Here is a 26,164-nt window from a genome sequence, read left to right on the forward strand (position 1 = left end):
CTTGAAAGAGACTAGGGAGTGATGGTAGACACAACACTGAAGGCGTCGGCGCAGTGCGCCACAGCCTCAAGGAAAGCAAACAAAATGTGGGACACTGGTCTGACCTAGCAGCGGCAATTCTTATGTTCATATGAGACTGTTCCACGCATCTACCACTCTTTCTGTAAAAAAAAGTATTCCCTTAGATTACCCCTGAGCCTTTCACCTCTTAACTTCATCCTATGGCCTCTCATTCCAGAGCTTCCTTTCAAATGAAAGAGACTCGACTCATGCGCATTTACGCCACGTAGGTATTTAAACATCTCTATCAAATCTCCCCTTTCCTCCAAAATCTACAGATTGAGATCTTTAAGTCTGTCCCCATACGCCTCGTGACGAAGACCACGCACCATTTGAGTAGCCTTCCTCTGGACCGACCACTATGGATCTTGCTACCTAAGGTCACCAGTGCCACCACTTTTATTTCTAACCTTACTGCTACTACTACTATTTATCACTTATATAGTGCAGAAATTCATTTGCAGCGCTGTACATTTAGACATTTAATAGATGGTCCCTTCTCAGAAGAGCTTACAGTCTCACATGACATATAAGCTTAAGTATGCAGTCTCGAAGAGGTGAGCTTTTAAGTGCCAGAGACGGAGCCCACCTTAATCTTTCTCTTTCTTTGCTTTTATCTATTTTCTTCTTCCTCCTCTCCATCTGTTAACCTTTTCTAACCCCTCATTCCTCGTTCCTTTGCGTCTTACCCCCACCCCCTACATCTTCTCCTTTGCTTCGGCTGTTTATATTTTTAGCTTTGCTCGCTCTTATTTCATGCCTTCTCCTCTTTCCTGTGCTCACTGCTGCCCCCTTCTGACCAGCTGCTTCTCCCTTCCAGGGCACCCTTGTTTTGGGTGCACCTTCCCTTTGTTGCTTCTGTGCATGCAGACTCACAGGCTGACACGAAAGGTACCCCAGGGGGTCAGTCCTGCCCACCCCTTGCAACATCCCAGCTGCTGCCAACTCCATCAGAAAACACAAGAGTAGGGGTAGGTGCATTTGGTTGCGAGTGATTTGAAGGTGCAACTGCAGATTCCTTGTTTTATGAGCAGTCTGTTGGTGTTTGTTTCACGCCAGTGGTTTATGAGGTTACTGGGACCCTTCCAGGCAAATGTTTTCCTCCTATACTGTTAGTAGGTGCAGAGAGCACATGGCTCTTTGCTTTTTATGTGTGTCCTGAACAAGGGTGAGACACTTTCTTCCTGTTTATCTGATTATTTCACCAGTCAGAATATAACACATCCCAACTGATCCAACATAAGTCCTCTGCTACAGAACTGCAGAAATACCTCATGTCTGTACTGGCCATGGTCTCTTCTAAGTGGGACAGAATCCAATCCTCGCTGAATTCTTGTCCTGATTTTTAAAACATAAGTTTAACATTTCTACAATCCTTTCCTAATTAACTAAACCATAGTTATGATATGGCTCTAAGCTGGCCATGGCACCGATGTGCTGCTTACCATGACAGCCAAATGCAGGAATTATTATACTGGCATATGGATACTGCACGGAGAGCTGAAGAGCCCCATGCAGTCTTATGATGTCATGTATATGTACGTCGCATTTTGTCTTTGGATTCTGGGGTATATAGAGTTTTGTGAAATTCCACCCCCCCCCCCCCCCCCAAATGCTCTCACTGAAAAGAAGGGGAGGTGTTGGAGAGGGAGATGTTCATTCCCAATCAAGGGAGATTATCTTTTAGCAAAATTCAATATAAAAAGTAGTTCTTGCAACCAGGATGAATCTGTGTTTTATTTTCCATTTACAGCTTTGTATGTCACAAGCAGGCAGGAACACTTCCTTTCCCATGGCACCTTCTACCACAATATTGAAGAAAACTTGCTACATTCTTTAGCCCCCTCCCTTGGCCTGGCAGATCGCCTCTTCCTAGTTCTGAAACACCTTCTTGGATCACAAATCTGTTTCAAACAGCTCTTTGCAGATGTTACTGGTGGTTATTGTGTGGCTTTGAGATCCCACAATGCTGACTTGGTGACCACAGAAAAGGAGGAAAAAGACTTCGGAAATCATCAAAGCTAGACACTGAAAGGGCTCGGCTGAATTGGTTCCAATATCATTCAAAGGTCCGTTAAATACTCGGAATTCAAATTGTACATCAAAACTGATATACTGTATGTGTACACCAGCTCTAGCATTTGAAGAACTTCAACTCCTGAGGAAGCCCCAAATTGGTGAAATGTGGCTTCTGTTGAGTTTGCTTAAGTTTCGTTTAGTATGGCTTGATGTACTGCTGTTTGGCAATCTGTTTTGTGGTTTACAAATAGCAAGTTAAAATAAGAGAAAGAAAATAGAACATTCGCACCAGTTGACTCTACTGTATCTAATAATATCAAGAGTCAAAAGCATCTTGAAATAGAAATGTTTTTAACTGGAGGTTTTTTAACAATCAAAAGATGATTGTGTATAGCGAGGTATCTGGCTCCAAAAAGAGGGACCGACTACATTGCCAGTGGCATCTTTGGCAAAATGAAGGTAGACGTAATTAGCTTTGTTGGAGAACCCTCAAGGATCTCTTTGGTGTTGTATGGGTTGATGAATCATGCCTACATTACTGGTGTTCCTGAACAAGAGAATTTTAAGTTATCCTGTGAGATACTGGGAGCAGTGACTTCTGTCAGACGTGGACTGATGTCATCCCATTTCATAGCTCCCTTCCCTCCCCCCAACCCCCCTTTACGAAGCTACATTAGGCTTCTTTTTTATCACCGGCCACGATGCTATTAGCTCTGATGCTCACAGGAATTCTATGAGTGTTGGAGCTAACACCGCAGTGGTCACTCATAAAAAAGCCTAATGTGGCTTCGTAAAAAGAGGGGGGGAGGGGGTAATTAGTCTGATAGCAGTGTTTTGAATTGGTTGCAGCCTACGTGCATCCTGAATTTCAACTCCTTTGAAAAAGAGAATTATAATAGTCAAAATTAGTCAAGACTAACCCCTTCTTTTACAAAACTGCGGAAGTGGTTTTTAGCGCAGGCCGGTGCACTTCCACGGTTTTGTAAAAGGGGGGAGGGGGTAAGTTTCAGCATATCAGCATTAAAGAGAAATTTTATTGACTATATCATGAATAACTTCTAACAACATTTCTTTGGCCAGGAAAATTCCTAATATTTTCAAATAAGGGATCCAATTGATGATACAACCCGTTAGTATTTTTTGGGTTAAACTTCATTTTGTTCTTTTCTAGGTAATTAGCTGTGGACCTCTTATACAAAGCTGACTAGTACAGCAGCCTGCGGGAATTGCACCAAAACCGATTGGGAATTAATGGGCTTTGGTACTGTTACTGCAAGCTTGGTAAAAGAGGGTGTAAATTTGCAAGTTTCTCATTATGACCTGCAATTTTCTGTGGGTTATTTCGATTTACAGCTGTAACAATTTGAGAATTGTCAGCATAGACACCACCACCTCTTCCGGGAGACTGTTCCACGCATCTACCACCCTTTCTTTAGATTACTCCAGAGCCTATCACCTCTTCATTTCATCCTATGCCCTCATTCTAGAGCTTCCTTTCAAATGAAAGAGACAAGTCTTTTTCATTAAAAGAAGCTCGACATAAATGTCTTGTTCACAATGTCATTGCTAATTGTGAAAACATAAAAGTAATAGCTATGATACCAAGAAATTTGCTCTATTAAGTAAAAATAATAGCAATCTTTAAGAAAAACAGAGCTTTATGTAATCAGTGGCTTTGAGGGACTCCAGGATAGGTGTACAAAATTTTAAAAAATTATTTTCTGATCAAGCACAGTCGACTAGGTTTTTCTGGACAGCTCTAGTGTCCTGCTAAGAGCCATCTCAGCAGCATTTTTCAAATCCAGAATGTGATTGCTTTCATTTGCCTGCTTTAGCAAGTGTTAAGTAATGAGAGATTGACTTCTTGGAGAAGGAAAGCATTATCAATGAGAAATTGAGACAAGGAGGCAGGAAGGATGGGCTTGGTGCAAAGAGTTTTGATTCATTTGCAGTTTGTCTGGGCTTTTTTCCCAATTCTTGCCTGTTTTTGGCTTGTTTCACACATTTATTTTGACAGCAGTTAAGGAAAGTCTGTGTTTCTGTTTTGGGGATGAGGAGAGTTCATTTGATTGCCACATCTCTATAATTACTTTTCTGATATAAAGACGGCAGGATGCCGCGATCCTACCCTCGCTGTATAATCTGCTTCACTTTTTGAACAAAGAAAAGCAGTAAGTCGAGAGTTTAACGAAACAAATGGATCCCCCCCCCTCTCCACAGGCAGGACGCGGCTCAGCGCGGCAGGAGGCGCACTCATGAAAAGCCATTCCTCACTCCAGTAGTTTGATTGGCTGATGGCCCCCCAGTGCTTCCTAATGGCATTATGGGGAGATGATGTGAATGCGAAGCCCACCAGCGCAGCCTCCAAAGTGGATATTAACAGACGCTGCACTTTCTACCAGGCAAAACTGCTGTGAAAGCCGTCTGTGTAATAAGCAGTTGTTGCAGGCCCCTCTCATGGGATCACTGAATTAAAGGAATATTTTATGATCCTATGCTTCGTTATGTTTTATTAAAAGTTTAGTGTCAGCCTTCTCAGCTCCATCCATCAGTTCTGAATCCTGCTTTTCTCCTCCATTAGTCTGGGCCTGTAAACATAATGCAGTGAAAATTTTGGCATGCAGCCTGATTGGGTGTTGGTTGCGGGCGTGTGAAAGATCCGGGCAACCTACCAATTGTCCAGGATTAGCTGCTAAGGGTATGGGCCCCTGGTTGCCATGGAGTGAGTTGTCATGGGCTTAGGGGCCACAGTCCATCTGTACTTGGAGTATCAATGTGTGAGAAAGTCACCTGAGACCACAGTGCCCAAGGCCCAGGGGAGTCAATCCATTTTTTACCCTTTCCAAAAGTGCAAAAACTAGGGGACACTCAATGAAGTTATATGGAAATACCTTTAAAACAAATAGGAGGATTCAAGACAAAGTTGGACAAGTTCCTACTGAACTGGAACGTATGCAGGTGAGGCTGGACTCATTTAGAGCACTGGGTTTTGACCTAAGGGCCGCTGCGTGATGGACCACTGGTCTGACCCAGCAGCGGCAATTCTTATGTTAAGCTCTGGAACTCATTAGCAGAGGATGTTGTAACAGTGGTTAGGTTTAAAAAAGATTCCATAATCTGCTATTGAGACAGACATGGGAAAAGCCACTGCTTACCCTGAGATTGGATTGGATTCATGCTTTTGATATACCGCTCATGCCACACCCATCTGCTCTGTCCTGCCCCACCTAGGTGTCCAAGTTTATTCCAGTTTTGATATCCCATCTATCAAAATAAATTAAGATAAACTAAAATCAAGTTAAAACAATGCTAAGACATAACGGCCCAGATTCAGTGTAGGGCGTCCGTTCTCGGAAGCTGCCTAAGTGGCTTTTGAGAATTGCACATGGGTGCCAAACCACCACTCTAACCAGTGCCCATATTACTGGCGCCGGTTAGAGAATCGCGTTGCCACTGAACTGATGGCGGCAAGGGATCTCCCTGCCGCAATCAGTTTAGTGGCCGCAGCCCATCCCCCGTCCCCTGCGGCCACTAAACTGATTGCGGCAGGGAGATTTTTCAAGTCTTAAATGAATTGGCAAAAGGTTTCAAAGTTCAGGATCTTGTACAGAAAAAATGGCACAACGATGAGTATCAGATATAAGATGACGAAAAGAAAGAACAATTAAGGGATTTTCATTAATAGATCTTAAAGTTCAGGATGGATAATAAAGTGTCAAATATCTACTTAAGTATAAAGGAGTTTCTGCAGTAAGATTTTATAGATTATTCTAAGAGAAACAGACAACCAGTGAGCGGCTTCTAATAGTGGGGTTACATGATCAGATTTACAGTGACCTACAATAAGTTTGATAAGCAGTATTCTGAACAAGTTGAAGATGTTTGTGGCCCTTAATTTTAATTCCTTTATAGAGTGAATTACAGTAAACCAAACAACTAATTACTAATGAGTGAACTGAACGCTGAAGGATTTAATAAATTGCAAACAGACCCTATAAGTTGAAGTTCATAAAATGTACTTTGTATGACCTTAGATATTTCTGATGTAAATGCAAGACTATTATCAATAATAACTCCTAATATGTAAGTTGAGGTTCCTTGAGGAATAGGTTACCAAAAATCTGGTAGTGTTCTTGACTCTGTGATAGCCCTTCTTAGGTTTCCCTTGGGGAAAATCCAGACCCATAGCCACGCCCCCAGGACCACCCCCAGATGACATCTGCACGTGCGCGAGTGCACGTGACAATACCATTTGCGGATGCCCCTTTCTGATAAAATTATATGAGGAAGCTTTTCCAAACCCAGACTCCCAGACTTCTGGTAACCCTAGCCCTTCTCTGTCCCTCTTCTAATGAGGGGTGGGAGGAGCACAATTCCTTCCATATGAAGAGCATGAAAAGAGAACCAAAAGCACTTTAACAGAAACAAACCTGTTGTTCACGACTCAGAATCTCTTGTGCACAGATACACATAGAAAGCAGGGATCGGAGAGGAATCTATTGTGCAAAGATGCTCAGCCGTATCTGCCTGTGTTATTGGGAGGCACAGCATTATTTTTCAGGTATTTCTGAACTGCGAGAAAACGGATGGGGCTGAAGAAGCAATCAACAGACATATCCATCTGTTTGGCAGCCTGTAAATCTGGATTATGCATTTACGCTGCAGAGGGAGATATTTTTATCTTCTTGGTGATGTTGTGAGATCAGAAGAGATTACAAATTGGAGAAGAGGATGCCGGCAGGAATGGTAAAAATGTGCAAAGGTGAAAGAGAAGGGGTGTGAGTGACTTCAGCTGCTGAAGATGAAAGGAAAGATGAGATGTTATGGAGCTAGAACAAGAGCAATGCAGAGATTGGACAATGAAAGATGGGCCCAGAGAGAAGGGAAGAGGACCTGGAAATGGGGGTCTAAAGGGACAAGGACAGGGGAGAAAGCCTGGAGAAGGAAATCAGGAGGCAGAAGGATGCTTTCTGTTTCAGGTCATTTTTCATCCAATTTGATTTTCTTTTTCTGTCATCAGAGGTAACTCCTGCTCAGTAATATTGCTTACAGACTCCAGGCCACAGAGAAATGCAGAGCCCTACACAGAAGGCAACTTGCAACCACGTGTTAAGATCCATGCTATATTTTGACAACGTTGTAATGAAAATAAATTCCACATATTAGTGGCAACAAAAAGGGAAAGTCATGCATCTAATGGAGTCACAGAGAACGTGTGTAAGAAAAGGAATGCACGATACATTTTTCTTGTGCAGAAGGGAGCGAGTTAGTAGGTAAAGAGGACAAACTCTAAGGAATACCATGGGGGAAATTCAGTATAGAACACCAGTTTGTGCAGCTGAGAATCTCAAACTGGTGTCCTATACAGAAATGCATCTGCCCTAAGGGACAGACACGAGATTCTCTAACCAGCACGCATGTCACAGGCACCAGTTAGAGAATCGCATTGCCGTTGAGCTGATTGTGGAAAGGGAATCTCCTTGCCACTATCAACTGTGCAGCAGAGACCCCCCTGACATTGTCCGCAGCATGAGGGATGCCCAATTCTTCCTGCTGCCATCCCGATCCCCCCTTGAAGTCCCCATGCCCTCCTGCCGGAACCCTCCAACCGCAATAGGCAGAAGGGATGCCCAATCCCTTCTGCCAGCAGCCCCCCCTGAACCCATGACCTCCCAATCTATGACCCCACCCAGATCTGAACCCCCCATCCCAGCAACCCAGCCCCCCGTACCTATTATAGTATAGCAGGCCAGAGGGATGTCTACTCCCTCTGGCTGTCAGGCCTGCCTATTCACAATGGTGGGCCTTCCCCTTCCCAGTGCATCCTGGGATGCACTGGGGAGGGGCCTAAGGCCATGATTGGCCCAGGTGCTTAAGGCGCTTCCCATAGGAGGGGCTTTGGGCACCTGAGCCAACCAGAGTCTTAGGACTCCTTCCCATACACAATTGCAAACATAGCAAGAATATTCCCCAGAATATCACACACAAATACCAAGTGCTTAAAGCAAACCAATAGCACATGGCTTAGTGCTTTTCTCAGTGTGAAGCCAAACCAAACAGCATAAACAGTCAATGTCCATTTCCAACAAACAAAATAAAGTCAGCAGATAAAGAAAAAAAAAATCAATCAAATTCAGCCCTCAGAATATTACATGCAAATAACTTAGGGCCTCTTTTAAAAGCCATGGTAGCAATGCTACCACAGTAAATGCACCGAAACCCCTAGGAAATGAAGGGCTTCGATGAGTTTACCACAACAGCATCACTACTGCGACTCTGTAAAAGAGTTCTTTTCTCTCAGTTATTTCCAGGATCCTTGTAATCTATACAGACAATCCTTAACATTAATCTATGGCACATGGCTAATTGTCTTTTCAGTGAGAAACCAAACAGGCCAAACAGACAAAAGACTATCAATGTCCACTATAACTGTTCGGTTTAGAAATACTCTTGTTTCCAAGCTAGTAAACAAACTGAATTAGTACAGACTGATTCTACATAGACATTCAATGCTATCAGAATAACTGGCCTCTTCCACACAGACAGACCTTCACCAAGTATGGGATAAATATCTACAAACTAAAAATAGAAATATGTAGACAAAAGTTAAACTGAACTGTCAAGAAGCCAAACTCTGCATACAATGCAACACCACAGAAACAAAAACAATGACACATTTCCCCTAATATTGTGTAAAACATAAAGATAGATGTAAATTTGAAAAAAACTGACAAGTAATCACCGTTTTAAAAATTAACAAATAAAAATAAAACAAAAAATGGAAAATAAGATAATGCCATTTTATTGTACTAATACATTTTTCAACCATATCTCTGTGATCGCCACTAAATCCAACTCATCCTCTTCCATCACAGCCTCTAGAGCAAGAACTTGACAGAATAACGTACAGATACACCAGGTTCTTGATGTCAGATGGGCCTGACTTCCTGCTGGAACCTTCCACAGTATTATTTTTCTGCTTCACCATAACATTAAATGAAAGAACTACAATTCCCACCTCCCCTTTGGTCATGCTCACAGCTGTGTCCTGTGTCAAAGTCCTTGATGCTGCATCAACAGTCCATACCTGCCTGAGTTAGTGTTGCTCCAATTGGCAACTACAAAATGTCTCCCAATTCCTTACACTTTATGTATGATCCACATCAGACTTAGGATATTGTTTGCTAATGTATAATATACATTTCTTAAACTAAATCTTACCAAAGTTTGGCTAGATTTAGGTTAAAATTTAGCTGAAAAGCCATGAGTTAAACTACTAGATGTCCCCAGCTAAGGGAACTCTACTGTTCATGCACAGATAGAGCCAGAGAGAGATGAAACCTGAGTGTGTTGTACTTACAGTATGCGATCCTACCCTATAACCCTTTGCAGTAAATACATTTCAAGACAGAGCAAACGACCAAAAAAAAAAAAAAAAAAACTAGCAAGGTTTCTGCTATCTGGTAGGTTCTGGTGCCAGAACAGAGTTTAATAACCTTGCAGGCAGCAGCCAGAGGGATCTTTAAAATTGGGCCATGTGGTTTGTCTTTTAGGGACTCATAAAGATGCTCCAGCTGTTACTTGGTGCACAGCAAGTCTCAGCCTTGCAGGTATAAATGGAGACTTTATTTTGTAGAAGAAAACTGCAAAGCATCAAAAAGGCTTCTGCAAAATGCACTCAACGAGTTTGCAGAGAAGAGAAGCTTCAGTTAGAGAATGACACAGGAACACTTTTTTCCCTGTCCCCGTGAGCTTTGTCGCTGTTTCTGTCCCTGCCGCATTCCTGTAAGCTCTGCCGTAACTGCACAAGCCTTGAACACTTATGATTTTAAAGTGTTTGAGGCTTGTGCAGTTGAGGACAGAGCTTGAAGGAACAGGACAGGGACAGCGACAAAACCCAGGATAGGGAAATTGAGTTCCCACGGGGACAGGGAAAAATTTGTCCCTGTGTCATTCTCTAGCTTCAGTATTCCTCAGTTTTAATGAGGCATTTTGCTGGGTCGTATGGCAGAGTGAACAATGAACCGATGGGTCTACAGGGTAGGATGGAGCAGTGTTTTGGCATTACTCCGCTTGTCTGGATTCTTTCAGTTAGCCAGAATGTTTTACAGCTGCAGTTTGCAATGCGTGCCTAGCCCCACTACCTCAAGAGTTTGCTTGCACAAATAGCTTTGTCCAGAGGGGCAAATGATATCTCTGAGCCTTGACAGCACCAGATACAGCAGTTATCCATTACGCTTTGCAGCTGTGCAGATAGGAGGTGGCAGCTAATTAATTTATAAAAGAGAGTGAGAAAATCCATTCAGAGTTAAAATGAAGACAAACCTAGTTTGTTTGAATCTCGCCATCCGGCCACCTCTAATGTTATTTTGAATGGTCAGAGGAGCCCTATTTTCTCTGGAAGGAAGCCTGGGTTGCATTTCAACTGGTACCTGCATCACAGCAGTCAGGACTCAGAGTTGCCAGATATCCTGTGACGATTTGTTTTCATGACTGATGAGAATTTAATGGCCATCTGCAGGTCTTAAGGCTCAGCATGGCCATGATAGATCTGCGATGACCTGATAATGGTTTATTTATTTCATTTTTTTATATGGCCCCAAACCAGGGCACTTACAATCAGCACAGGACATTCTATGTGGTCAATATTGTGTTGGGACAGAGAGGAGGTGGGCAATTAAAGATCCATTTAACCCTACCCTCTGTTTTCTGTCCAATAACCAATTCCTAATCCACAACAAAACATTGCTTCCTATCCCATGGCTCTTTCATTTTCTCAGGAGTCTCTCGTGAGGAACTTTATCGAAAGCTTTCTGAAGATCTAGATACATTACATAATCCAGCTTTCCTTTATCCACACCGCAGCAGAAATGCAGCAAATTGGTGAGGTACCTCCCTTGGCTGAACCCATGCTTACTCTGTCCCATTAGTTCCGTAATTTTAGATTAATTTATTTATTCAATTTTCTATATCTTTCTCCCAGGAGAGTTCAGAACGGTTTACATGAGTTTATTAAGGTACTCAAGCATTTTTCCCTGTCTGTCCCGCCAGGCTCACAATCTATCTAATGTACCTGGGGCAATGGTGGGATTTGTCCAGGGTCACAAGGATCAACGTGGGTTTGAACCCACAACCCCAGGGTGCTGAAGTTGTAGGTTTAACCACTGTGTATAGCGTCTCAAAATCTCAAATCTCCAGAAGAGATCCTGCAGGTCTCATCGACTGAGCCGAAGATTGTGGACGTGGATGTTTTTGGAACTGCTTGGAGCTAAGTAACCTTGTTTTTCAATTCAACCTTCTTGCAACTAATGTTCTTTGTCCGGTTCATTCCATTCATTCATATATCTTTTTGATATTTAATTGCATGTGAGTTTAGGGGAGTGAATGGTTTTTCTCCCAACATGTATTTGGGAGTTTTTTTTACTTCCCGCCCCTCTCTGCATAGCGGCCAATGATAAGAGAAAGGACTCTTTTCTGAGCGGTTGCACAATTGAGTAATATCCTTATGGATTTTGAGGCCAGTTGGTAAATGGAATTAATATATTCTATGTAATTTACTGGATATAGACCTTTTATAGATACATATCTTTTGAATTTGTTGACACAACATTGTACCTATCCTTTTTCAAATGATTATATTTGACACAATATGTCATTAATCTCATTGCCATTTATCAGGCCATTTTCATGTTAACAAAAACATTACCATACGGGACAAAAGCCCAAAACATTAGGCACCATAACGTAGGTGTGATCAGTTGCGATGACGTTGTACAAAACCCATCTCTAGTCCATTACATAATAAAGCATCTACAATACTCTGCATCTAAAGGCTGTGTCATTTCTAAAAGCAAATCTTAATTCTCCGTCTCTTTCTACACTGCTTAATAACTAATAACCTTTGCTCTCTTTATTTCTTACAAATGCCAAGGATGTGTAATTCATAAACAAGCTGTTCTATTTTTCTTAGAACATAAAGGAAAGAAACTGAAAACATTCTCAGGGATAGTCAAACATAACCTTCCCAGAGAATAGGATTCTGTTCAGCAAAAACTCTACTCTAACAGTTTACAGGGTATGCAAAATCCTGCACTCACAAATCTTTCAGAGTATCTTCATCTAGTGCTTCTCAGGGTCCACAGTGTAACATCAGTCACCTTCCAATCTTTGGGTACTACAGATGATTTTAGTGATAGGTTACAGATCACTAACTGCAGATCAGAGGTGATTTATCACTCTTTAACCTGTCGATTTAGCTTAGTGCATCTTCCAGATTCACCGAGATTTCTTTCAGTTCCTCCGCATCGTCACCCTTGAAAACCATTTCCAGTAGATCTCTTACATCTTCTTCCGTAAAGACCAAAGCAAAGAATTCATTCAGCCGGTTCGCTATGGCCTTATCCTCCCTGAGCGCCACATTCGCTCCTTGATCATCCAACGATTCCCTCACAGGTTTTCTGCTTTTGATATACCTGAAAAAGTGGGAAATGCCATCAGACTGTTCTATCCTCTATATTAAAAAAAAAATATATATATATATATATATATTTATATTTGGGGGTGTTGATTGACACCACCCTCACCTTTCATGCCCAGATCTCTGTTATTATTAAATCTCCTCTATGTTTTTGTCATGTCTAAACTGGAGTACTGTAATATGGTATACGCTGGCCTTCCTTTGCTTGTTCGTAAAGAAACTGCTTTACGATTAGTCGCTCATGCTCAGCGATTTGACCATGTAACTCCTCTGTTGAAAGAATAACATTGGCTACCAATTACATTTCATATTGATTCTAAGATTCTGACGCTAGTTTTCCAAACCTTTCAAGCCAGTAGTCCCCTCTGACCATCCTTGACGGGTCATCAACTTATGACTCCATGACACTTGGCTTTTTCCACCTTTGAACTGTTCATTTGGAATTCCCTTCCTCCAGAACGATGTTTGGAAGCCTCATATCTTGGATTCCATGCTACTTGTCTTCACCAGCATTTCCAATGGATATCTGAGTTTTTCGGGTTGCTCCAGTGATTGCAGCACACAATGCTTTAATTCAATATTTGATTTTTAAATCTATTTTTGCTTTATTATCTTGTTTGAGTGGAGTTCTTTTCTACTCTATGATTGTTGTAAACTGCCTTGATGGTTTTGTGAAAGGTGGTATATAAGCATTTCAATAAAAATAAACAGAAACCCTAGACTCTGGTCACCCACCTAAACCCCAGTTCCCACTTTCTTCATGCCTAATCAGTTAATCATTGTTTACTTATTTCTCATGTGAAAGTTTGGTTTTTATGGTTGCTATTAAAGTTCCCTTGGCTTGAAGAGCTGGATTTTTCTGCTGGTTTGTTGTTTTTGGACCTTTGGAGCTTGTGCAGGAGCTGATATTCCCTATTTCTTACCCACTCCCCACCAATTTCACATTTCACTGCTCATTTTTCCGAACTCCTCCTAATCACCAAGTCTCCTGTGCTGCTCTCACCCCCAATTCCAATGGGGTCCAACTCATTCCAGCAGAATGCTCCTGCTAAGGCCTTTGCCTCCATTTTTGAACCATTTGAGGCCCGTGTAATTCAAATAAGGCTTCTCAGACTTGCCAGCCTAGGATAAGGATGAACCTTTTCAACTTCAGCTGCATCAGAGAAGGCAGGAGAAACTCTGTTGGAGTCTTCTGCTTACCTTTTCTCCAATCTGGGTATGGGAGAAAGGAAAGTGTGTCTCTCGGCCCAAACTAGCCCACCTGTCTCTTCTATTGGGCATTGATGTTGGGACTCTTTGGTATTGTATATTTTTTCTCTGAATTCTGCACAGGTTTTAGAAGGTGCTTTCTTCTAAAATCAAGGATACCTCCCTGCTTTATCAGCTCAGACTGGTGCCAGTTTCCCGTTAGATAGCCATTCCTGATAGTCGGTCGTTGCAGCTGAGGCTGAAGACTTTGCTGCATGATAAGCCTGGCTTTTTTCCCAAACCATCACAAGGTGTCATCCTACCGTAGAAGAAATATTACCTACAGCATCCATTAATTTGTCAAGAAACGCGTTACTACAATTAGTTTTATATAAGGCGAATAGCATGCAGTTAATCATTCATTTTATATGAAACAATAACAAGACTCATTACTCCTGCCATGAACAATAGAATATCAAAGATAATGAAGGCAATCTTTTAATGATTCTACCTGAGTCTCTAAGCAGTTAGCTGGGCAAAATCAGCAGCTGGACATTGTCCGCTCCTATGCTGCAACGAGCTTGGATGGATGAAAGTGAAGCTGGCAAGTGGAGGGATGTTCATGACACAAAGATGAGGAGCTTTCTCTCACAGTGTACAGTAGATTTCATTCCCGAGCAGTTCTTCAGTTTAAAGCACTGGATCTCATGACAATAATAAACCTCGCTCCTAAGCTATGATATGTAGAATAAGAACTCAGTCTTTCAAATTCACTGCCCAAGAGAGCTTCCTTCTGAAGTTAATAAGATGTAACATGTATTGACTTATCAACACGTGTGTGAGGGGGGTCACTTCCGAACCATCATAAAACTCACCAAGGGGGAGGGGTGGAGCCAGGAGGGCGTGGTCCAGGAAGTACAAAGCTCAAGGCACAGCAAGCTTAAGGAGGCCCAGAGGGAAGTAGCCACCACATATCTGTGAATAATCAGGTAGGCCAAATTGATTTATTTAAACAATTCCAGCCTGCTTAAGCCTAAGTGGTTCACAATATACATACAGAATCATCAACGTAACCATACAACTTTGAACCTTGCAAACTGATATCTTTAACCTGGCCTCATGCAGGCCAGCCTATGCTGACTTCTAAAGATTATACTGGGAATCTGGAGAGCCCGACGGGAGCCCAAAGTGTACACAACCTTGCTGAGAGACCGTAGGAGCAGGCCATGAAAGGACATGTCCGGGGGTCCGGAAGGCTTTTCAAAACCCGGCACAAATCACTGTCGGGAAGGAGCGCATGCGCGGTTGCCAAATGATGACATCAGGTGCACACACGCATGTGCGTGACATCATGCGCATATGCGCTCCTGCCTGATGAGAGCAGGCAGCGGGAGGCGGAGCTGGGGGGCAGGTCTAGGGGTCCAAATTTTCCAAATGAAAAATCTGGCAACCCTACTTCTAACTAAGGGACAAGTTTTATGTGTACTTTTCTTCCCTCACCTGTGAATTGAATAGGACCCTCCCTGATACCTGAACTAACTATTATTTTGCTCACCTTAACCCTCTGTGAAGTTCTGGTTTATCTGCTCCAGGGCCTACCCTCAAAGCCGGCTTGAAAATTCCATTTAATTGGGCCATTGGCACTCAATACAATCTTTGACTGTATTATTTGGTACTTCCAAAACTTCTCCTTTTCCACACGATTCATAGAATAATCAGTTGGTGCTTTCACCTCTGTTGTCAGTGCTGTTACTGTGTTTTTCCTGGACCATGAAGTCCAGATTCCTTGCGCTCCCCTCCCCCCATTCCACCCCATAGAACTTCCGTGTCTCTGCATTTGAACAGTGCCCTGGTCCCCCCTCCCTCTTCTACCAATGCCCCTTGCCCGTTGGCAAGTACAGCCTCAGTACATAGGTAATTAGAAGTGTATCTGATAAGGGCAACTTCATATTTATGCAAATGATAAAGGTAAGAGCTACATAATTAACTGTTCCAGCTTAATCTCCTGCACTGTGAAGGAGGAGGAATTTTAATTACAGTTTTTTAATTGTCTGGTCAGAGTGTTAATAGCGTTTTAACATGGAATTAAACTGATGAGTACTGCAGAGGTGGGTTTCGTCCTCAGCTCGGTGCCGATGACAGAAGGTCTGGTTGGCATTAAGAACCTCCTGTAGCAAAGCTGGAGGTCACAAACAGAAGGAAAGTTGAAGAACAAGGGCTGGATGGCTTCCAGGGGCCAAATAGTTCAGGGTTTAATGCTGTAGCTGCCCTGAACTATAGCATTACTACAGGAAGCTAAAAGCATCAGTAATGCCCTGCTGGGTCAGATCAAAGTCCGGCAGCCGAGTCTAACAGTAGCCAATCCCCACTATGCTTAGTAAACCTGTGATCCAGAAACTTATGCTAAGCTTTTTTTTTTTTTTTTTAAATTAAACTTTATTGATTTTCAAACTACGAATGCACAGTAAATGATTCACATATTTGTACATTATATAATAAGCGCAACAAAACTTACAAATATTACTGCACAAACAATTTCCCCCCACCCTCCCAGTTACTAAACCACATTAAATCAAAATTTGGATACATCACCAGCCAGTACCACATTCTTCAGCTCCAAATTCCATAGTTTAATTATGTACTGACTGAAGAAATACTTTATAAAACTCATGTTCAGTCTGCTAACAGTTAGTTACGTAGAGTGTCCCCCTAATTCCAGTTCTACTGGAAACCTATCAAATTGTTTCATGCCATTAATGATTTAATAGTCCTCTGTCATCTCTTCTTCATAGAAGACAGTTCCACCTCTCTATGTTGGCTGCTCTTCTCTGTACCTTTTCTAGTTCTGCTATATATTTTCTTAAAATTAGACTCTGGAATTTATTCCCAGAGAAAGTAGTAAAAGTGCCTAGCTTAACAGGGTTTAAAAAGAGAAGTCTATGTGGGAAAAGATACTCAAGGAATTGATCTGCTATTAAATTTATATATGGCATGTGTGGTAGAATGGATGATTATACATGGATTACAGCTGAATGTTTAAAAAACTGAGGCATGTATTTTTAATGGGTATAACTAATGGGCAGACTGGATGGACCGTTCAGGTCTTTATCTGCTGTCATTTACTATGTTACTATGTAATGATAGTAGGGAAAGATAAAGAACAGATAGAATTGGAGCGGATAACTGTGTTGGAGAACGAGCTAGTTGTTAAAAAGGAAATGTTGGGGTTGGGGGTGGGGGTGGGGCTGGACTCTGCCCTAAGAATGAGATATCAAAATTTGAAAATTATCCAGTTGGGCTATACACAACTGCATATGTTGTATAAGTTAAAGCTAATGTTACTGCCTTACGATTTTCAAACTGTGGTGCAAGTGTTGATATTAGGTAGGTTAGACTACTGTAATGCACTTTATCTTGGAATGATAAAAACGAAGAACAGGGCATTGCAGGATTTGATGAATTCTGCAGCAAGATTGATTACGGATGCTTCTCAGCTGGTCCATATTACGCCAGTTTTGAAGCAATTACATTAGCTTCCAATACAGTAAAGAGTTCAAAGTGTTATCCATTGTATATCAGGTCTTGTATCACAAGGCACCTGGTTATTTTCAAGGTTTGTTGAAATTATACTGTCCAAGAAGAGAGTTAAGATTAGAACATGTTATGAGATGATCTTTGGAAAGGGAGTGTACTGTGAAACATTTAAGAGTTGGGATGTCAATGTTCTCTGTGGTAGGGGTGAAATTTTGGAACATATTGACAGGTCACCTGCGTTTGTGTAAGTCTAGAGATATTAAAAAAAAAAAAAAAAAAACTGTTGAAGACACAATTATGATGTATTCATGTGAAAGATGTGAACATGGCCTACTGTGTGAGGAAGTTAACTTTTTGCTATTTATACTGTTTTTATTAGGACAGAGTACGGTACTGGAGTTCAAGAAAGGTTTGGACAATTTCCTGCTGGAAAAAGGGATAGAGGGGTATAGATAGAGGGCTACTGCACAGGTCCTGGACCTGTTGGGCTGCCACGTGAGCGGACTGCTGGGCACGATGGACCTCGGGTCTGACCCAGTGGAGGCATTGCTTATGTTCTTATGTTTGTATGTTGATTGTACACTGCTTAGATTTTTAAGTAGTATATAAATATTTAAATAAATAAGATGGACTTGGGAAAATTCACTACTTATTCCCGGGATAAGCAGCACAAAATTGTTTTATTCTTTAAGGATCTTGTCAGGTTCAGGTGGAAAGAGGATACTAGGCTTGATGGACTTTCGATCTGTCTCAGGATTGCGATGTGTTTGTTCTTCTGTACTTCTGGGTGACTGTTCAGGTGCAATTGTGTCATGGATCAGTCAAAGAGCAGTATTGAATTCTCCATTCTTTCCCACATGATTTCTTTAAACTGAGCAGAGGATGTCAAAGGATTATCTGCAGTGACTCCATGATCTATTTGCTGAGGATCAAGTTCTAGTGTGGAACCCATATTGACTACCTATAGTTTGGAATTTTTTTTCTGAGTTTTCCAGTCGCATAATGTCCTCATGTAGTTCTTTTGCCAGTTTCCAATTTGGCCTCTTTGAATAAATTGACATATCATTTGCAAATTTGTCACATTGCTTTTTGTTTCTGTTTCCAGGAAATCAAGGAATATATTAAGGCGTGCTAGTCCCAGCACAGACCCCTCAGGCTCTCCACTAATTTACTTACCTGCCTTTGGAAAACTGATCTTATCCTACCCTAGACAATTTTGTTTTTGTTTTTTCTTAGAAAGGCGGCTTTAGAAAAGAATCATTTTTCAAATCATCTACACTGAAACTTGAACTTATGGGTTTTGAAGAGAAAGTATGCATTTCCTGTTACTTTGAAACTGACCATGTTTACACGGTGTGCTCTTCTGCACCTGTTTTATCTGCAAAGAAAGTTGAAGATGCCCTCCTTACAAATATGTTTCCTGCCTCCAGGAATTCGGCTTATTTAAGACTGTGTTTAAGACCTCACAGGCTTTAATGATGTTGGGGAAGGTCAATTTTGAGAAAACTCATTAATTTGTAGAAAATACGTTAAAATTGATTATAAATTGTCATAGCACTACGAGAGGAGTAGCAGATTATATTATTCCCAATGGGCTAAAGAAATCGCTCTGAGGAAAGGGATGTTACCAATGGTGTGTCTCAAAGTTCTGTTATTGGGCCTTGTCCTTTCAACATTTTTATAAATGATATTGCTGAAGGGCTGTCAAGTAAGATACCAAAATCTTCAATAGAGTAGACACCCTGGATGGTGTGAATGACATGAAAAAAGACCTAGCGAAGTTTGAAGAATGGTCTGAAATTTGGCAGCTAAGAAATGCAAAGTCATGCATTTGGGCTGCAAAAACCCAACAGAACGGTACAGTTTAAGGGGTGAAGAACTTATGGACACGACAGAAGAGCGGGACTTGGGTGGGATTATATGTGATGATCTTAAGGTGGCCAAACAGGTTGAAAAGGTGACGGCGAAAGCTAGAAGGACCTCATTTAGAATATTGTGAATAATTCTGGAGGCCGCATCTTCAAAAAGATATAAAAAGGATGGAGTCTGTGTAGAGGAAGGCTACTAAAATGGTGCGTTGTCTTTGTCCTAAGGCATATGGGGACAGACTTAAAGATCTCAATCTGTATTCTTTGTAGGAAAGGTGGGAGAGGGGAGATATGATTGAGACATTCAAATACCTACGTGGCATAAATGTGCATGAGTTGAGCCTCTTTTATTTGAAATGAGTTAAGAGGTGATAGGCTCAGGAATAATCTGAGGAAATACTTTTTTACGGAAAGGGTGGTAGATGCATGGAAGAGTTTCCCGGTAGAGGTAGTGGAGACAGAGACTGTGTCTGATTTCAAGAAAGCCTGGGATAGGCACATGGGATGACTGGATGAGCCCTTTGGCCTTTATCTGCCATCATGTTTCTATGGCTATGATTTGTTTATGTTTTATGAGTCTAGTGATAGATGTTTAAGATCCACAGCGCACTGAATATGGCAGCATAGTTAGTTGGTTTCCTCTTTGCAACATTTTGTATGTGAAATTTCATCAGCCATTTAGAAAACAGGTTTACAGGATATTCCAGATATTCCTTATGGTCAGTTTATGTTTTGACCAGTGTCATCTGCACTTTTGATCAAATTACTCTCTGCTGCTGCTTCTAGGTCATTAATGAATGTGTTAAAGAGCTCTGGTTCCAGCAGAGACCCCTAGGGCACGCCATTACTGTACTCCCTTCTCTCCCTTTGGAAAGCTGTGATGTTTCTGAAGGCTTTACAGATATGTTACTTTGTATTATCTAGTACATTTACTGATGGGGTGACTTTACTTCCCCTCTGCTGTATCACTGCAACAATATTGAACAGAACTGGTCTTAATACCAGTCCTTCTGGCTTTCCACCAATAACCCAGCTTCACCACCACTCTCTCTTGTTTGACATACAATCACTCCCCAGCTCCCAACCTGAGCAAATAAGTGGCATAGCTTGAAGAACTCTCCAATAGGGAACCTTCTCTTCGCCAGATCCCTGGTGTTGATGACAGCAGATTAATTCTACACGGTAGGCAAGGAATAATGAGTGGAGATAAAGCTGGCTGTGTAGCTTTCTCAGAGCATAGTTTTGGGAATTTGGACTGTCTATAGGTTCAAATCTTGTTCAGTAGAAAAAGCATTTTTGAGAACCTAATATACCTTACTGGAGAGAAAGGGTGGAGGGTATATGGTAGAGATGCTGGACATTGTCCAAGAGAGTGAAACTAGAGGACATGAAGGTGCAAGGAGATCGAGCAAAGAGCAGCAACAGGGCAGTGGATTTGCAATTATAACCCTAAAGAAAGCAGTGAAAGTGAAAAGTGCATTTATTGCCCCTTAGATGATGGTCCCGCCATAAGAAAAAAGATGAAACCATTGGTAGATGGATTATGGCTCTTTGTTTAGAGACTTTTTGTGGTACTTAAGCCTTCACTTCTTTGTTATAGTTAAGACATTTCTAGCTCACGTCTATCCCCCAAAGGGGTATTGAGGTAGCTTGCAACAACATGTACCATTTCTAAAGAGTGGACGTCATTATGAAAACTCCTGTAAACAGCATCATAAATGATGCAAAATGAAAACTTTCTGGCAGCCCATCCCTGTCAAATACTTCTTTGCTCCCTAAATCATCTTGTAATCCAAAGCTGCGTGGTACCAACACATCCTTTAGATGTTCTGGCTTCTTTTTATGCAGAACCTCTAAAATCAGGGTCCACAGCTTGAACAATGCCTTGAATTTGGGAGATATGTTAGCCCACCGTTCAACATCTGTCAGTAGCTGAATTTGTATGACCTGCAAAGCTCGAAGCAGCTTTTTCATAGACTGCATTGCACTAATCAATACTTGTCAACAGCAAACTAGAAAATGGACCTACGGTAATATTTAAGGCTGCGTTAGAAGCCGCCCATAAAGTGCTGAATTCATAACAGCTTTTCTTATTAGGTTACTGTGAAGTTGACAATGTGGATTCTAATCACAATGAAGCCTTAAAATCAGAAGAGGTGATTAATTGGTTTGTAATCAGAGAATGTAATTCATTTTACTCCCCAGAATTCTGCAGTAGCTTTTTTGAGTCCTGAATTTGGGTAAAGTTTGTGCAGTGTCTGATTATAGGTAATATTTAAAATCTCCTGCATTATACACTCATCTATTTAATTGACAATTTTTTAAAAATCATCTGTTAAACATACTTAGAATAGTTTATTTGCAAAGCAGAAAAAAAGAAACCTGGCCATTGTTTGCAACTTAAAAATTAATGAGTAATGATTTGTGGTCTTCACCATAAGGCGTATGGGGACAGACTTAAAGAACGCAATCTGTATACTTTGGAGGAAAGGCGGGAGAGGGGAGATATACATAGTAACATAGTAGATGATGGCAGATAAAGACCCGAATGGTCCATCCAGTCCTCCCAACCTGATTCAATTTAAATTTTTAAATTTTTTCTTCTTAGCTATTTCTGGGCAAGAATCCAAAGCTTTACCCGGTACTATGCTTGGGTTCCAACTGCCAAAATCTCTGTTAAGACTTACTCCAGCCCATCTACACCCTCCCAGCCATTGAAGCCCTCCCCAGCCCATCCTCCACCAAACGACCGTGCAAGTCTGCCCAGTACTGGCCTTAGTTCAATATTTAATATTATTTTCTGATTCTAAATCCTCTGTGTTCATCTCACGCTTCTTTGAACTCAGTCACAGTTTTACTCTCCACCACCTCTCTCGGGAGCGCATTCCAGGCCTCCACCACCCTCTCCGTAAAGTAGAATTTCCTAACATTGCCCCTGAATCTACCACCCCTCAACCTCAAATTATGTCCTCTGGTTTTATGATAGAGACATTTAAATATCTACATAATGTAAATGCGCATGAGTTGAGTCTCTTTCATTTGAAAAGAAACTCTGCAATGAGAAGACATAGGATGAAGTTAAGAGGTAATAGGCTCCGGCGTAATCTGAGGATATACGTTTATACAGAAAGGGTGGTAGATACGTGGAACAGTCTCTTGGAAGAGGTGGTGGAAACAGAGACGGTGTCTGAATTCAAGAGGGCCTGGGATAGAGAGAGAAAGAGATCATGGTTACTGTGGATGGGCCATTTGACCTTTATCTATGAATTTGCATCTACGAGGGTGGTTTGAAAAGTTTGGTAAAAAAAGCAAGTTAAAGAACGTAGTCTCCATTGAGGGCTATACACTTGGTCCAGCAAGTTTCCAGTCTTTTTGTATTGTAGGAAAAATAACATTAGAAAAATCCGGAAACTTGCTGGACCAAGTGTATAGCCCTCAACGGAGACTACGTTCTTTAACTTGCTTTTTTTACCAAACTTTTCAAACCACCCTCGTATTTGCTAATTATTCTTCAACACCTTATCAATTTGCTGTGTCAAGTGAGCACATCTTGTTTTCCAGTGTTAGGCCAAGTTATAGAGTAAAATGCCGAACTGGCATTTGAACAATTAGTCAAGATTACTGTGGGAAAATGTGGAAAGTGAAGCAAAAGTGCTTTAAGGACAGCTCTCATAGGAAATGTGGAGGGAGGGAGAGAAAGAGAAAGCCCGGAGCCCCTCCAGGGATTCAAGACAAAGTTAGACAAGTTCCTGCTGAACCAGAACGTACGCAGGTAAGGCTAGTCTCAGTTAGGGCGCTGGTCTTTGACCTAAGGACCGCTTTGGGAGCGGACTGCTGGGCACGATGGACAATTCTTATGTTCTTAGCTATACCTTTGTATTGCATTTTTATGTCAGACTGCCTTGGGCGAATCTCTTCATAAAGGTAGTTAATAATCCTTATTAATAAAATACCGGATTCAGGAGCAAGTTCTAGCAGCCTGTGTGAAATGCTATTTACCAAGGTGAAAGGTCTATTTGAAAACTACTTTGTCCAGTGAAGAGATGCATAACATTTTTGAAATTTAAAAACTGCTGCTGTTTAACTCGGCTAAAGAAACCACAGAAAAGGTAGGGACAAGTGTGCGTAAGGACTTGTTCCTGCAGACTTTTCAGAGGGCCCTTTTCATGCTCCCAGAATGCTGAAAGTGCCCAAAATTTGATTTACGTGTCATGAAACGAGACCCCTGTTCCCCACCCTCAGACCGAGCACTTTTCAGGGTAAATGGCATTTCACAGTCACTCTTCCCATCGCCATACTTCTTCCCTCTAACTCACCAGAACATCAGAGAGCCATCAAGGTCCCTGATTAGCACCTGCTCCTAGAAATGGTTGTTAGCTCATTGCCTAGTCAAGGATAAAAATTGGAACGAGAGTAAATAATACCCAGCTCCAGTTAGGGTTATTACACACACAATACATCAAACAATTCCCATTGGCCAATTTCTTATTGCAATGAGTAGGAGACTTGTCTAAAGATATTCATATTTAAGGACACGATTCTTTTGCTGTTTGCAATCCGAATGTGATGTTTCTAATGTATTGTTTCAGAGGGTGTGTTGGGGCAGAGAGTGGATTTTCCTGTGCTAAGAGCGCATCTATTGCATGAACCCTTAGGAACAGATTCTATAAATGGCGCCAAGCGACACTGTGATTACATGACTGGGCTGAGCGGTATTACCCATCACATATCATCCCCAGGTGCCTGCTACAACACAACACAATGTGGTTAAAACATTTCTAAATACTTTATTCACTCTTGACCAGGTCTTTCCCCAAGTCTCTCCCCCACGGACTCCATAAATCCAGGTTCTCTCCTTGACCCTTCCTTGGCCCTCCAGATCTTACAGCAGCTCCCAGTGTCATCACTGATCTCTCCACCGGTCGCCACCTTAACTCTCCTGGCTGCTTCTTGTGAATCCTGGGATGCACTGGGAGTGGCCTAAGACTCTGGTTGGCCCAGCTGCCTAATTCCCCTCCTATGGGATTGACATTAGGAATCGGAGCCAATCGAAGCTTTAGGCCCCTTCCCAGTGCATCCTAGAAAGCAATGGGGGGAGGGGGGTGGGGGTTGAGGGTAGAGTGAGAGGTGAGGGGCTGAGCCATGGTGGGGTCAGAGGGGTTCAAGTTCAGGAGTGATGATGGCAGGAGGGAGTGGTTCCCTGCCACAGCTACTCATCTGATTGTGGTAGGAGAATTCCCATGTCACGATCAGCTGATTGTAAGGGAACAAATGCGATTGTCTAACTAGCGCCTGTGACATAGGCGCCGGTTAGAGTATCAGGCTGGTTAGGCAGGGTTAGGGCAGATATAATTCTGTATAGGACGCCAGTGTGTGATTCTCAGATGCTTCTCAAGCGGCTCCAAAAACCAGCGTCCTATACAGAATTTCCCCTAAGGGCCTGATTCTCAAAATGGCATCCCAATTTGGTTGGATATGACTACTTCTACTAATTATTTCTAGAGAGCTACCAGACATTGAAGAAGGACATTATGCATGGGCAGATCGAAGACACCAAGCAAAAAGGGCGACCTGCAATCAGTTGGCTGGACACATTGAAAACAACTATGGACTAGCACAAAACTGATCTCTTTTTAGATCTGTAATTCATCAAGTCGCTAGGTCTCAAGCACAAGTCAATGGCACCTGACTAACTAATTAACTAGACATAGGCAGTGCTGTACAGAATTACAGAGGAGACAGTCCCTGCTCGAGTGAGCTTATGATCTAAACAACAAGACAGACAAACAGGATGCCAGGGTAGGGGTTACAGTTAGAGGGGATGGTTAAATTGCTGGCTAGGGTGGCGAGCAGAGGGGAGTAGAGTTATGAGTTGAAGGACCACCAAGGAATGATGCTGTTATATATAAGCCTAAACAATATTAGCAAACTGAATGATAGTCTGGTTACATGATCCACCTGCTCCAGGTCCCATCCCTTTACTGCTGTTAGTAGAGGCTCCTGGGATCCAATTATACACTTACTTTTTGTCTTGGAAAGCTGTAAGAGTATTGGACAGCATAATCACAGTGTATCTCCAGCGTGCTTCATTACTTAATAGTCTGTGTGAAGTGTAATTATCTTGTAATGAAAGTGTCCTTGGATGGATGTCCACTTTAGCTGGCAAGTTTGGTTTCTCAATTAGCTGAAATTTTGCCAATGCAAAGCAGCAATTAAAAGAGTTGAACAGAAATATAGAAGAAAAAAAAAGCACTTCCCGCAGTTTTATTCTTCCAGTTTTCAATTGACTAGAAAGAAGACCACTCAAGGGCAGCTCTTCCCTCGCATCCTTGATCTCAAGTGATCCAATGAATCGGATGCGTTTATGAAAACAAATGTATTTATTTGCTGCCCTTTGGAAGTGATTTACTTAAGGAAGTGTACAGGAAGAACAAGTCGAACCTAGGCAATAAACAAACTGATCAAAAATTAATGCATACCTACAATATATACATGGGCTACATATAGAATGCCCTTGGCTAGATGTAACTCTCTTATTATTCTTAAGCTTTAATAATTCACCCAGATTGAATGCGATCCTAGGGATCAGCAAAAACTGAATGAAATCATAAGATATCCCAATGCTTAAGAACATAAGAATTGCTCCTGCTGGGTCAGACCAGTGGTCCTTCATGCCGAGCAGTCCGCTCCCGCGGCGACCCTTAGGTCAAAGGCCAGCGCCCTAACTGAGACTAGCCTTACCTGTGTACATTCCGGTTCAGCAGGAACTTGTCTAACTTTGTCTTGAATCCCTGGAGGGTCTTTTCCCCTATAACAACCTCCGGAAGAGCGTTCCTATTTTCCACCACTCTCTGGGTGAAGAAAAGCTTCCTTACGTTTGTACGGAATCTATCCCCTTTTAACTTTAGAGAGTGACCTCTCGTTCTCTCTAACTTGGAGAGGGTGAACAACCTGTCATTATCTACTAAGTCTATTCCCTTCGTTATCTTGAACGTTTCGATCATGAAAATAACTTGTC

The 26,164-nt window shown here is 41.8% G+C and overlaps 1 protein-coding gene across 3 annotated transcripts in view; it reads left to right on the forward strand.

Annotated features, from left to right (window-relative positions):
- Nucleotides 1-26,164, forward strand: part of IGSF21 (immunoglobin superfamily member 21) — a 298,172-nt gene that overhangs the window by 24,071 nt on the left and 247,937 nt on the right. The window lies entirely within an intron of this gene.

Source organism: Geotrypetes seraphini, chromosome 15, assembly GCF_902459505.1.
Source record: "Geotrypetes seraphini chromosome 15, aGeoSer1.1, whole genome shotgun sequence".
Taxonomy (NCBI): Eukaryota; Metazoa; Chordata; class Amphibia; order Gymnophiona; family Dermophiidae; genus Geotrypetes; species Geotrypetes seraphini.